The sequence below is a fragment of the Carcharodon carcharias genome, chromosome 2 (genome assembly GCF_017639515.1).
Source record: "Carcharodon carcharias isolate sCarCar2 chromosome 2, sCarCar2.pri, whole genome shotgun sequence".
Taxonomy (NCBI): Eukaryota; Metazoa; Chordata; class Chondrichthyes; order Lamniformes; family Lamnidae; genus Carcharodon; species Carcharodon carcharias.
The window spans coordinates 229,677,497-229,692,978 of NC_054468.1; the positions used below are offsets into that span (position 1 = coordinate 229,677,497).

Here is a 15,482-nt window from a genome sequence, read left to right on the forward strand (position 1 = left end):
TAAGAAGCAGGACCGGGACCAGGACCCGGGTTAAGAACCAGGACCGGGATCAGACCCGGGTTAAGAACCAGGACCAGGACCCGGGTTAATAACCAGGACCGGGATCAGACCCGGGTTAAGAACCAGGACCAGGACCCGGGTTAAGAACCAGGACTGGGATCAGACCCGGGTTAAGAACCAGGACCAAGACCCGGGTTAAGAACCAGGACCGGGATCAGACCCCGGGTTAAGAACCAGGACCGGGTTAAGAACCAGGACCGGGATCAGACCCCGGGTTAAGAAGCAGGACCAAGACCCGGGTTAAGAACCAGGACCGGGATCAGGACCCGGGTTAAGAACCAGGATCGGGATCAGACCCCGGGTTAAGAACCAGGACCGGGTTAAGAACCAGGACCGGGAATCAGACCCCGGGTTAAGAACCAGGACCGGGAATCAGACCCCGGGTTAAGAAGCAGGACCGGGAATCAGAACACGGTTCCCAGACCCGAGCCAGGACCAGAACCCGGAGTAGAAACCAGTCCAAAACCTCGTTCAGGACCCGGGGGTAGAATCAGGTCCAGATCAGGAAGGAGAGAAATAATAATATAAAAAAAAAGCAGGTCCAGGACCCGGGCTGGAAAGCAAGAGGCGAAATGAGGAAAATAATCCGATCCAGGAGCAGAACCGGGTCTGGAACAGCGGGAGCGACAATGTCACTCACTTTAAAAAGAACATAATTAATCCGAATCCGCTTGAAACAATGATTCCATTTGACACACTAAAAGCCACCGGATACTTTAAGGTTAAAATGTAACAGTGATGAATGTCCATGAATCACATCTATGAACAACTGATAAACCGTCTGACACTGTTGTCCTTGGGATGGGGGGGGGGGGTGGGGGGGAGGTATTCCCCCGTGTCTCCCCCCCCTTCCCCCTTCCCCCTTCCCCCCCCCCCCCCCCCAGGGTCAGCCCAGTGACAATAAATGGATAACTTCTCAAAGCCACTTTCACTCGATTCGCCTCTCAGTTGTACAGCGGCAAACACGGAAACCTGTTGAAAATGCTCCAGTCCGGACCAAGTGACTGTCCTGACACATTCTCCACCCCCCACCACCCCCCCCCCCCCCCCCCCCCCCCCACACACACACACACACACACACACACACAAGCCGAGGTCCCTTCTCCGGTAACTCCTCACTCAGCCCAGCAATTCCCACAAAACAAACATTTCAAACCACAAACACACAAAAAAAAACAAACCACCTTTCTTCCTCTCCACAACTGATCTTTAAGATATACAATGAAGAAATCCATACTCTTCCCCACCCCCCCCAAACACACACACACACACACACACAACTCTCCTCCTCCTCAACACACACACACACACACACACACAAAGAGGTGATTATAAGGGTCTCACTGTTGGAATTCCGCCTGAGATGAACTCGGGTGGGTTTGTGTGTGTGTTTGTGTCTGCCTTGTTTTCGTACCGTTTAAGTTCATGCGGCTCGGGGCCTCTCTTGCGCCTGGAATCGGTGCGTGAGTTGCTTCCAGTTGCTTTCTCTTTGACGCTGCAGTATGTGTGTGTGTGTGTGTGTGTGGTGTCGGCTGACGGGGTTATTCCTGGCACTGATTCCCAGAATAGCAATTGTTTTTTTTTTCTCTCTCTCCTTTAAATCTTGGGAGACTTTGTGCAGTGACGTTGTTGGATCCCCCAATGCGTCCCCCGCAGCCGGACTCGAAGCCACTTCAAGTCGCCCTTCATCGCAAGAGGTCACATTTCAAACGCGCTGTAATCTTAACTAGATCAAAGCCGGTTTCGTAATTTAAAATAGCATCTTATCGAGGATGAATTGCACCGTCAAGAGTGCATTGCAATGAATGCATTTTCCACCTTATCTGGGAGTTTGTCCTGAACTGGGAGAGAGAGAGAGAGAGAGTGTGTGGGGTGTTGCTTGTGTGTGTGTGTGTGTGTGTGTGGAAATGCCCTCAGGGTTCCCTCTTTGCAAAATCACACATACACACACACACACACACATTCGACCTTCACCAGGTCCCCTAAGCCGGCGCTAAATGGCATTGTGGCAGGGATTGCCGTCAAAGCGGCGTAGGAGCAGCACAGCAGCGTGTGTGCTTGTCGTTAACCCCTTCCCTCCCGCAGGCTTCTCACCCCCCCCACCCCCCCAACCCCCAGCAGATATCCAGCGCGGAGCCGGCAAGAGTTTAGCCATTATCAAGTAAAGTGGACAGAGCCATCAGCAATCCTGTAGTTTTATATCTGGGCAGATATTTAATAAAAAAAATACCTGGAAATACTCAGCAGGTCTGACAGCATCTGCGGTGGGGAAAACAGTTAACGTACGGACACGAAACGTTAACTGTGTCCCTCTCCGCAGATGCTGTCAGACCTGCGGAGTTTTTCCAGGCATTTTTATTTTTGTTTTGGATTTCCAGCATCCGTGGTTATTTTTTTTGCTTTTATCCAGATATTTAATAAGTCCAGTGCAAATGGATAAAGGTTTCAAGTTTCAGTTCATCCTGAATTCTAGGATCATTTGACAGTTGAGCTCATCCATCCTAAATGCTACTTCAAAATGGGGAAGGGGATCAAGCAGCAAGGTGCCGGATTTTGGCATCCAATTCTAGTTTGGCACTGGATTCCTGCACTCTGTCGCCCAGTTCCAAGTTACTCCACTGCTCCCTTTGGTGAGGAGTTCTCTTGGCGTTTCCAATCTGTGAAATGTATGTACCATTGTTGCATTTAAGATGTGGATGATCCTGTGCAAATTTCAGCAGATTATGATGCAAAAACAAAAAACGCTGGAAAAACTCAGCAGGTCTGAGTTTCTCAGCGAAAGTTGTGAAGGGACTTGATAGAGGTGTATAAGATTGTGAGGGGCATGGACAGGAAGGCACTTTTTCTATTAATAGAGGGGTCAGTAACAGGGCATAGATTTAAGGTGAGAGGTAGAAGTCTAAGGGGGGAGTTGAGGAGAATTTTTTTCACCCAGAGGATGGTGGGAGTCTGGAACTCACTGCCTGAAAGGGTGCTTGAGTCAGAAACTCTCGTAACATTTAGAAGTATTTAGATATTCACTTGTGTTACCATAGCCTCCAGGGCTATGGACCAAGTGCTGGAAAATGGGATTAGTGTAGTCAGAACTTTGTTGACCGGTGCAGACACGATGGGCCGAACGGCCTCCTTCCGTGCTGTAAATGTCTACGAGTCCATGGCAGCATCTGTGGAGAGAGAAACAGAGTTAACGTTCTGAGTGCTCTGAAGAAGAGTCATACAGACTCAAAACGTTAACGCTGCTTCTCTCTCCACAGATGCTGCCAGACCTACTGAGTATTTCCAGTATTTTCTGTCTTTTAGATGAAAAGGATTACTCTTCAGCTCCCCTCTGATCCTTCTACCAATTACTTTAAATCCATGCCCCCTGGTTGTTTACCTCTCCACTGGTAGAAATATGTCCTATCCACTGTATCTCGGCCCCTCATAATTTCATACATCTCAATTAGATCTCCCTTCAGCTTTACGTTTATTTGGCTTTATGTTGAAACATTTGAACATTAGCAAAGCGACTGTTGCAATCTTACTCCAAAGAATCATCTTACTGACTTCAAGGAGCTTGGTAGAGACACTAATCTGTAAGGGAATTGGACCATACACAAGGTGAAGGCTCTTTCTGGGGAGGTGGTAGCGTAGTGGCATTGTCACAGGGCTGATAATCCTGAAACCTAGGAGTAATCCTCTGGGGACTGGGGTTTGAATCTTGCCATGGCAGATGGTGCAATTCGAGTCCAATAAAGATCTGGAATAATGTGTCAGCTGATGGCTGTGCAACAACCATTGTCGATTGTTATAAAAACCCATCTGGTTCACTAATGCCCTAAATCATACCCGGTCTGGCCTACATGTGACTCCAGACCCACAGAAATGTGGTTGACTTTTAAATGCCCTCTGAACAAGGGGCAGTTGGGGATGGGCAATAGATGCTGGCCTGGGCAGTGATGCCCACATCCCATGAATGAATATATTAAAAAAAAATTCTGCCCACCCTCTGTTTAATTAATTGACCTTAAGCGAGGTGACAGGGTCCCTCTGCCACATAGCGCTACAGTAACCTCTGCTAAAAGCTGTGCCCTCTTGGTTGTCAAATGAGGAGAGGTTCAGCTTGAATACCTCCACAGTTGATGAAATATTGCCTTTATTGTAGAAACACACCTCACAGCAATTCAGAGTTACAAGGGGAAGGTCATGAGTTCAAGTCCCACTCCAGAGATTTGAGGGCACAATTCAGGCTGACATTCCCAGTGCAGTACCGAGAGACTGCTGCGTTGTCAGTGATGTCATTTTAATGAAATGTTAAACCGAGGCCCCACCTTCTCTCTCAGATGGACCATAAAAGATCTCTTGGCACAATTTCAAACTTGTTTGTCCCTACAACCACACCAACCCCCTCCACTTCTCTCCCCCCACCCAAACCACCCCCCCACCCACCTTAAACCAGCTTATATTTCACCCCTTTCTTGGATTCACTCAAGTTCTGTTGAAGGGTCATGAGGACTTGAAACGTCAACTCTTTTCTTCTCTGCTGATGCTGCCAGACCTGCTGAGTTTTTTCAGGTAATTCTGTTTTTGTTTTGGATTTCCAGCATCTGCAGTTTTTTTGTTTTTATCAGCAGGTTTCCTTCCTGAAATGGCAGTAAACCAGGTGGGTTTTTACAACAATTGATTCACAGTCACCATTACTAAGACTAACTTTTTAATTCCAGGTTCTTACTTGAATTTAAATTCCACCAGGTGCTGTGGTGGGATTTGAACCCTTGCCCCCAGGGCATTAGCCGGGGTGTTTGGATTACTAGCCCAGTGACATTACCACTACACCACCATCTCCCCACAATGATCCTGTAGGTTTTCCACCTGGTGAGCTGGATTAACATGATCCCATATGATTCTACAATCTGGCCATTACCTCATTGCTGTTTGTGGGATCTTGCTGTGCACAAACTGGCAGTGACGTTTGCTACATTACCACAATTGACTGCATTTCAAAAAAACACTTCAATCGTTGTGAACCATCTTGAGTCAGGCTCAATATAAAATCCGCATCCTTCTTTAAATAGTTATCTTTGGCTTCGGACTGCTGACTATGGGTGAAACCACTTGCACTGCGATTGCGATGATGCATGAATATTCACTGTAAAAGCAGAAAGAAAAATCCACCAGAGGATCATCACGGGTTCAACGGCCACTCTAAGCTGGAGTCCGGCCATTGTAAATGCTGAGAAGATCCAACAGTGGAACAGCCTGGAAGTCATGCTTCCTTCATAGTTACAACAGGGGTAGGGGAGGAACAAAGTGACACATGTTTTTAATAGGAAAGATAGCATGGTATGTTGCTATTTCTTGTGGTTGGGCAGAAAAACAGTACATCGTTCTTATTTCCCTTTTAACATTGCTGGTTACTTAGGTCCTTTGGAATTGATATTAGCTAAAGCATAATAGATACCATTAAGTACATAACCAGCTGCAATCCACTCAAGAGGTTCTGGTGATTTATATATAGAACAATGGCAATCTGAGAGTGATTGAAGTCTGTAATCCAATCAGATAGTTTATATATGGACTGAGACACATTCTGGAGTGCTGCAAAAGAGCAAGAAATCAAAGGTTTGACAGTAACACATGTACAATACATCAAATTTACTTTTAAAAATCTCTGTTGTTTTCATTCATTTGTCCACAGTGGTGGCGAGTGGCAATGGACTCCTGATTCCCATGATTATTATGTGTAACAGGAATAGTATTTGGGAGCAATACTGGGATTTGTTATATTTCACATGACAGGAACACATCACAGCTTGTCTACATCAACATATGTAGAATATATATACCTGGGAGTGAGTTACAGGCTAGAAGCTAATCGAGGGGTTCAGCTGGTTTGTATATAGAATAACAGATACCCGGAAGTAAGTTACAGGCTGGAATCTAATCAAGGGGTTGGGCTGGGTTATATATAGAATAACAGATACCTGGAAGTGAGTTGCAGGCTGGAATCTAATCAAGGGGTTCAGTTGGTTTCTATATAGAGTAACAGATACCTGGGAGTGAGTTAAAGGCTGGAATCTAATCGAGACGTTTGGCTGATTTGTATATAGAATAACAGATACCTGGGTGTGAGTCATGGGCTGGAATCTAACTGAGGCATTCACATGATTTATGGTTATATATGTGGGTGCGTAACACACTCAGTTGCTTTAAATTCACACCCAATATAATGTTGACAGTGCTTGATGGCTTCATAAGTGTTTCTTGTCATTGTGGCATGTTATTCATTGTTCAAGGGGTGTCTATGGATGTATCACTGCACCAAAAAGGCGCTGACATGTCAAGAAATTCAAAACTGGCTCTGCAATGTGGAGCTGCTGCTGGATTCAGTGCAACACTAGAACTGCTTGACAAAAATAAAAATACCTGGAAAAACTCACCAGGTCTGACAGCATCTGCGGAGAGGAACACAGTTAACGTTTTGAGTCCGTATGACTCTTCAACAGAACTAAGGAAAAATAGAAAAGAGGTGAAATATAAGCTGGTTTAAGTTGGGGGGGGGGTGTGGGGAGGGTGGGTGGTGTTGGTGGTGGGACAAGTAAAGCTGGATAGAGGGCCAGTGATAGGTGGAGATTGCCAAAAGATGTCATAGACAAAAGGACAAAAAGGTGTTGAAGGTGGTGATATTATCAAAGGAATGTGCTAATTAAGAGTAGAAAGCAGGACAAGCAAGGTACAGATAGCCCTAGTGGGGGTGGGGTGGGGGGTAGGGATCAAAATAGGCTAAAAGGTAGAGATAAAAAAATGGATGGAAATGCATTTAAAAATAATGGAAATAGGCGGGAAAGAAAAATCTATATAAATTATTGCAAGAAAAGGGGGATCGGAAAGGGGGTGGGGATGGAGGAGAGAGTTCATGATCTGAAGTTGTTGAACTCAATATTCAGTCCGGAAGGCTGTAAAGTGCCTAGTCGGAAGATGAGGTGCTGTTCCTCCAGTTTGCGTTGAGCTTCACTGGAACAATGCAGCAAGCCAAGGACGGACATGTGGGCATGAGAGCAGGGTGGAGTGTTAAAATGGCAAGCGACAGGGAGGTCTGGGTCATGCTTGTGGACAGACCGAAGGTGTTCTGCAAAGCGGTCACCCAGTCTGCGTTTGGTCTCTCCAATGTAGAGGAAACCGCATTGGGAGCAGCGAATGCAGAACTGCTTGTGGGTGTGTGTTTTCTTACTTTAGTTTGTGGCCGTGAATGTTCCCAGGACAGATGCTGGTATGGAGAAACAATGTGAAAATGGGACCATTGGACAGCTGAGCTCTCTGCTCTATCTTTTTTGTTTTGCATTCATTCTTCGAATGTGAGCACTGTTGGCAAGGCCAGAATTTATTTCCTATCCCTAATTACCCTGAGAAGCTGTTGGTTATGAAGATGAACATTCTTAATATGGTCAGTGCAGGTTACATGTAACTGTGTGGTTTGCTGTGTCATTTCTGAGGGAAGTTAGCAGTCAACCAGATTGGTGTGGGTCTGGAATCATGTATAGGCCAGACCAAGTCAGAGTGTCAGCTTTCTTTCTCTAAAGTGGACAGAAATATAATTCATTGGTCGTTAAGCTTTGGGGCATTCCGATGTTTAAAATTCACTGCAATTTGTTTCTTTCTAATACCATGTCCCTGGTAAGTCAGTCATGTTTTATCTGATTACAGAGGAAGTCTGGTGTTTTATAAATCTATATTTCCTACTGTACTCTAACCAGGCTATTAAAGGAGTTCTGTTGAAGGGTCATGAGGACTCGAAACGTCAACTCTTTTCTTCTCCGCCGATGCTGCCAGACCTGCTGAGTTTTTCCCAGGTAATTCTGTTTTTGTATTAAAAGATCTCTTTAACCATATACGAATGCATTATCAACTGAACAGCAATAAAATTTTAGCTATTCCAATTAAACTTTGATACTGTGCCAGTCAGGTACTGGAAGCGGCTGATCAGAAGCTGTCAGCAACAATCTATTCATCAACAAACTGTCCAGCAGTGAATTCGTCCTGCAGTTACTGAGAGACCATCATTGTGGGATCTTTCTTGTGCACTTGGCTCTGTTGTTGAGCTCAGCAGCTCTGGAAAGCAAATTTACCAGGTTCCCCCCTGCAGGACAGATTAAACAGTCCAATATAACCTCGGGGCTACCATAAAGTTGATAGTGACCTTTGTTCCACATCATGCTGCACTGTTGTTATCTCTTTATCTCTTAACAAGCATCAGAGAGACGGCCAGGCATCAAAGGGATGGATGGCAGTTGAAAGCATTGTAAAAATTGCAGTCTATTTCTGAGTGGTGTGCCTGCGATTGATCTATAGGTTTACTCAGTTGGCAGAGCGCTAGCTGGTCTTTGGGGCTGAAAGGTTGAGGGTTGGAACACCATCGAAGCCCCACCTTCCTTCAGGTTGGGGTGAGTCCCATTGATATGAGAAACTATTTCCTCTAGTTGTGGGAGCCCGGAACAAGGGGACACAACCTTACAATTACAGCCAGGCGGTTGGGGGGGCTGATGTCAGGAAGTAGCCTCTTCTCACACAAGTAGTGGAAATCTGGAACTCACTCTCCCCCACAAAAGCTGTTGAGATTGGGGGTGGTTTGGGGTTGGGGGGGGTGGTGGGGGGGTGGGGGGGGTGGGGATGGGGGGGGATTGTGGGGAGGGTGTGGACAGTGTGTGTCAATTGAAAACCTCAAAGCTGAGATTGATAGATTTTTGTTAGGCAAGGGCACTTAGCATTATGGGTACAGGGGTTATTAAGATACAGATCACCCATGATCTAACTGAGTGGCGGAACAATGTTGAGGGGAAGATGGTCGCTTCCTGTTCCTCTGTTTGTCAACTCCTAAAACTATCTCCAAAACACCTGGTTTTCTCTTTTGTGCCAAAACTGTTTTTCCTCTTCCTGTCCTGTCCTGCTTGTAGCTTTTCCTACCAGGAGATCTTCTATCATGGTTTGTCATGCTCGTCTGTCTTGTGCCATCCTCACACATCCACCGGAGCTCATCTGCAACCACTCTGTGACTTCTGCCATCCAACTACACCTGGGTCAATCCCTCTTTCTGCTGCCCTCCACTTTGCCATCTAGGAAAGATCGCTGTAAGCTTTACAGCTTTGATTAAATGGCTGAAATACTGACATTTTCTTTTCTGAATGTCGCTTTTAGAGTTCTTTCTGCTCTTTCAATTCCAAACACCTCTTCATTTGTCTTATGGCTTGCATATGGAATTTTAAACATACATCTTAGCGTCCACATTTCAAAGGCCTCGATTTTCTTCCTGTTAATTGTCAATAAGGCCTAAGCCTTTCCGAAACTTGAAAAATCTCTCGTGTCTCAGGAAACTCTTGTGCTGTCTTTTTCTCACTCCTGGACAGACCATGAGACAACACTTGTCATCTCACAGGTAAATCCGCTCTTGCATCTAGGCTTCCAACTTCTGACTCTCCGTTGCAGCCATTCTGGGTCAACTCTGTTTAATGACCCGATGTTGAATGCTGCTCTGACATTTTCCATCTTCCTCCTCCATCGTGTGACATTATCTCCTCCTGAAGACATTCCAGCCAGGTTGCAAACAAGACAATTTCCTCCCTCTGGATCATTCTTTCCCAGGGTCTTCTGACTTCCTGCCTCAGTTTCCCTTCCTCTGACAACCTTTAAAGGCCTTTAACAACAACAATCTGTATTTATATAGCACCTTTAATCCACTATTTTAATCACTCCACCATTGGAGCCGTGTTTTCACCTGCCTGGCCCTGGAGCTTCTGGAATTCCACACCACTGCCCTCATGCCCCCTCCCCCCACGACCCCCACCCTGCCCAGCCCCAGCTTGAAGCTCGCCACTTCTCCACCTCTCTTTCCTCCATTCTGACGTTCTTTAAATCCTCCCATTTTTGCCAAATTTTTGATCACCTCCCCTTTCACTTCCTTATGTGACTCGCTGTCATACTTTGCTCCATAATGCTTCTGTGAAGTGCCCTGGGGCGTTTTCCTATGGTGAAACACTACACAAATGTATGTTGTTGTTGCCTGTTGTTCACTTGGTAAAATGTCCTAAGGTGTTTCACAGGAGCATTTGAAACTTATCCACATAAGGAGACATTAGTTGACTGTTGGTCAAAGAGGTAGATTTAAGGAGCTTCTTAATGTAGCAGAGAGGTAGAGTGGCAGAGAGTTTTAGGCAGGACTCAAATCTCGCAAATTTGTGTCCACCAGCTAGGGATACTTGCTCAGTGGATGGTAAATGCTGAGCTGCTCACTTGAAACAGCTGCCACAACTGTTTTGCAATTTGTATTTTTATTTCGAGATGCATGCCTTGATTTCAGTAGTAATAAGACCACTGAGTCTTAGAGGTTTTTGACAAAGCTAAATTAAACATTTATTCATAAAAGAAATGATTTTAAGCATATACATATAGATCTACAAATTACTACTATAATACCTCCTAAATCTCCTCATTAATCCAGCTCCCAGTTACACCTCTGTTAAAGCCACAGTAAAACAACATAGATTTCAACAGACCCAGGCAAAGCGCACAATACTCTGGACAGTGATATTCAAAATGAATTCTCCTAGCTTCGGTTCCTGGAGACTGCAGCTTTGTACATAGAGGCTGGAGGCTTTTCACATTTGCCGGACCTTAGAACACCTTCTTCCTTACACATAACCTTATCTCCTTTATAATGTAAATCCCATTGTTTCAATATGCCTTTGCAACTTTACATTTTCCATAACATAAATCTTTCATAGCACTCATATTATCAGTAATCTTTGGGAAGATTAAACACACTGATTGGCTTAGCCTCTGTCGGCTAAGTGTAACGCTTTACCATCTCTTCAAAATTCGCTACTCTGGTTTATCTAAAACTGCAAATGTTCTTCACACCTCACATTCTAAAACTTCAGCCATATTCATGTGTTTAACATTTCAAGCTTAGTTTCCCTTTCGAGACATTAAATCACCCAGATCAACTGCCTCCAATTCAATTAAATCCCACACACACACACACCTGCACACAGAAACCAATCCAAACCTTTACAATAAATCACAATAATATTATGAAAATTATTACATTTTCATGACAATTTTTATTTCTATTGATGTCATTGAGAAGGATGTACAACAGGTTGCCAACTCTATATCCCCAAGTTTATACCATCAACTAAGGAAGAGCTCCGCCCTAATAACTGTGAGATGCTTATTGATTACTGAGGCAGGTCTTGTGGAAACTATTTCAAAGCCTTCTTGATTTGTAGTTTATCCACCTTTCCATGTCAATGGCTTTGAACAAAAACATGTGTAAATACAGTTTTAAAAACCTAACATTTGGAAATTACATTTTCACAACTCCTTCCTGTGGAAGTCCATAATCCTGGAAGTCAGAAGGAGATAGGTAAATAAAGCATATCTTTTATTTTTCAGCAGAAAAGATCTAAGAGACCCTGATTCTCTGCTGGGAGATCATTGGGCTTCTCGGAGTCATTGTCGCCATTGTCAGATTGAGGATGACACCTGGCAGGCTTCATGATTTGTGCGCCCCCCCTGATGAGACAGCACGCTAATCCTGAAGTCATAGGTCCTTGAGCAGAGAGGGGAAGAGCTTCTTTTATATTTATTCTTGCATGGGGTGTGGGCATCACTGGCAAGGCCAGCATTTATTACCCATCTTTAATTGCCCTTGAATCAAGTGGCTTGCCACACCATTTCAGAGGGCAGTTGAGAGTCAACCCACATTGTTGTGGGAGTCACATGTAGGCTAGACCAGACCAAGTAAGGACAGCAGATTTCCTTCTCTAAAGGACATTGTTGAACCAGATGGGTTTTTATGACAGTTGACAATGGTTTCATGGTCACCATTACTGAGACTAACTTTTCAATTCCAGATTATTGCTTGAATTTAAATTTTGCCAGGTGCCATGGTGGGATTTGAACCCTTTTCCCAAGAGCATTGGGAAACTCTGGACGACTTATCCAGTGACATTACCACTAAGCTACCATTTCTCCTCAGTCACCCTGAGGAAGATGGTTTCTCGAGCTTGCTGTCCTTCCACTTTTGTTGCTTCTCTTTAGCAGAGTTTACACCTTCAGTTTCCGACTGCATTGTGGCTTCTTGTCTCCTTGGAGTAATGGCACAAGAAACTGAACATGGCCATATTTCTGTAAGGCCATTACCTCCCACCCCCCAACACCTCCCCCCCCCCCCCACCCCCTGCCGGAATGTCAAACTGGCCTCTTGTGTCTCCCCATTGGCAGCCATGCCTTCAGCCATTTGGACCCTATGCTCTGGAATTCCCTCCTAAAACCCCTCCATCTCTCTCTTTAAGATCCTCCTTAAAACTCTCCTCTTTGACCAAGCTTTCTCTGTGGTGAAAGTGGCCTTGGATGGTAGAAAACAGGACGATAATGAATTGGTAGACCGTTGACACTATTTTCTTTTATATTTAGACTGTAGTTTCACTATTGTATTTTTTTTTGTGTAATGGCATTGCAGCTCAGTTTAACCCCACCCTCATTCTTTGTCACAACATCCGCCCTTGTCTGATTACTCCACAATGAAGTATCTTGGAATGTTCTCCTGAGTCTGAGGTGTTTATAGAAATGCATGTTACCGTCTACACTAAGGCCAGAATTTTACACCCCCATTGTGGCGGGGACCAGGCTGTAAAATGCGGTGAGCCATTCCGAACTCCATTGACATCAGTGGGACTTTAAAATCCCGCTGGCGTAAAATTCCACCCTAAGTCTCCAGTATTATAATTTGCTGCTTAGTTACTGGGCAAAGGAGGCATCTGAAGCCAGTCTTTCCTTAATATAGGCTTATCCACATAATACAGCCACAGCGTGCCTTTTCCTCCCCCCCAACCCAGGTGGAAACCGGTTCTTATATACACTTAAGAATAATGCCCTATCCTTTTCCCAATTATTAACAATTGTTCTCACTTACAACTAGAGCATGCACTTCATTAACACCCAGCAGTGTTAACATCCAGCCTCCTATACTGATCACCCACTGAAGTTACAATGGGAAATGTGGGTAAATCCCTCACAAATTCAGGGCCAGGGTATTTATAAAATGTAAAATAGGAAGGGAAAGTTTGGGAATTCTCATCTGTGTTTTCAAAGCCCTCCATGGCCTTTCCAGCACTGATCTTTGAAATCTCCTCCAGCTTTACAAACCTCCAAGATATCTGCACTCTTCTAATTCTGGCTTCTTGCATGCCCCCAATTTTCTTTACCCCACCATTGGCAGGTGTGCCTTCAGTAGCCTTGGCCCTAGGCCCTGAAATCTCCACCCCCCCCCCCCCCAAGTGTCCCCACCTCCACTAAAATGCCTACCTCTTTGACCAAGCTTTAAGTCACCTGCCCTAATCTCTCATTTTGTGGCTCAGTCAAACATTGCTAGATAATATTCCTGTGGATTTCTCTGTCTTCCTCCATTGAAGGTGTTAAATAGATAGAAATTGCTGCTGATGAGCAGAGACAATGGCTGACAGGAAATAAGGAGGAGTAAGAGGAAAGTGTTTCTTTTTAATTAAACAGTTAAGCCCTTGTGCAGATGAAGCAGAGAGTTAAGTATAGTCAGGTGCGGCTATATTGACAGTTTGCACATGGTAGCTACGTACTTGGAATATGGACCTCCACGACTGGCTTTTCCTCAGTCAATTTCCAAACGATCTACAAGGAAGCAGAACCGCAATGAGTTATTAAGCAGCTCATACAACTTGATTTCCAATGCTTTTTTTCAAGAAGGTGGGGGACATAGTCTCAAAATATTTACTCTTGACTTAAGTGTTTTGAACGATTTGCCTGCCTGTCAACTTCTGAATCAAAGGCTTGTATATTATTTGAAGAATAAACATTATAGGAGGTGGTGGGAAAAAAATTGACTTACTTCATAAAGCTTATTTTTCCAATACCAAAGACTTACTGGCTTTGAAGAGTCATGCTGTGTTTCAATGCTTCTAACTGTGGGGGTACTAAATTTTCCGCTGCGAAGGATTGAGCAAGGGTGCGTCTGTTATAGCCCAATTGCATCTGCATTTCACTGTGCTTTTTCCACCAATACAGGACTCCATCTGTGTTCAGTTTTCAGCACACTCTTTCCCCAGATCCAGACCGCCCTTGACCATAAAACATATTCAATTGTGCATGTTGGGGTGCTCGGTTGAGCCTAACTTGCACGCCCATAACATTCTTAACCTCGTGCATGTAACGGTTCAGTGAGCTCCTTCAGTAGCTGAGGAATATGCTCCCCAAAAAAACCACCAAGTCCCGGTCTCAACCTGGACTGAGTTAATTAGCAGCGCTCTGCGGCAAAGGTGATTGTGAACCTACAAAGGGTTTTGATGGCTCCAGCTCAGAAGTCGCATTGCTACCTCTGGTAGGACATATTTTTGGAGGTTTCATCACATGACCTCAAAATGTCCCACCCCCACACTCCCACTATTGGTCGTTTGACACACCCAACTTCATGGCACACGGCCTCCCCAGGACCAATTAGAAAATGAGCAGACTCTTCATTGTCCAATTGGATCATTCCTTACTGCCAGTCAAAACAGCCTTCATTTCTCACCTGCTCTATTTATCATTAATAAAGAGAAGTGTTCAAAGAAAATTAAAAATGCATACAATTCCCTTCTAAGACCAAATTAATTTTCTCAATGAATTTTCTCCTGTGTTGCTCTCAGTGGTGTCTTGGAGATTTTCAGCTTCAATTCCTGGAGACTCTAATCGAATCCATAAGACCATAAGACAAAGGAGCAGAAATTAGGCCATTCGGCCCATTGAGTCTGCTCCACCATTTATCATGGCTGATAAGTTTCTCAACCCCATTCTCCCGCCTTCTCCCCTGGAGGATTGGCAATCCATGAGACAGATGGAAAGTCAGCTAGGGTTCTTGTTCCTCGGTATCACTCAAGTCATCTTGCAGTAACGACACAAACGTTGATGTCAGGGCATGGCTGGATTGGATTCGAATGTGATGCCCTTTGTTGCCAAATTGCCTGTAAACACTGGCAACAACAGCTTTTATTCATATAGAGCCTTTAACATAATTTAACATCCCACGGCACCTCACGGGAGCATTGTAAAACAAAGTCTGACCCCGAGCCACATAAGGCGATTTCAGATCAGATGACCAAAAACTTGGTCAAAGAAGTAAGCTTTAAGAGGAAAATGGAGGAAAATGAGGTAGAGACGCTGAGAATTTTAGGGAAGGAATTCCAGAGCTTGGAGCCGAGGCAACTGAAGACATGCCCACCGATGGTGAAGCAATTATAAATAAAACCAGAAAATGCTGGAAAAATTCAGCAGGTCTGGCAACATCTGTGGAGAGAGTAACAGAGTTAACATTTTGAGTCCATATGATTCTTCTTCGGAGCTAAAGAGAAGTAGAAATGTGATGTTTAAGAAGGGTT

At 44.6% G+C, this 15,482-nt stretch overlaps 1 protein-coding gene across 3 annotated transcripts in view; it reads right to left on the reverse strand.

Annotated features, from left to right (window-relative positions):
- Nucleotides 1–1,552, reverse strand: part of hivep2a (HIVEP zinc finger 2a) — a 233,573-nt gene extending 232,021 nt beyond the window's left edge. The window contains exon 1 of one of the 3 annotated variants that reach the window (XM_041216534.1): nucleotides 1,475–1,552. The gene's annotated coding sequence lies outside the window, so the exon portion shown is untranslated. The remainder of the gene's footprint in view (nucleotides 1–1,474) is intronic. The other 2 variants (XM_041216540.1, XM_041216537.1) reach the window with 2 other exon arrangements.
- Nucleotides 1,553–15,482: the final 13,930 nt, after the last annotated feature.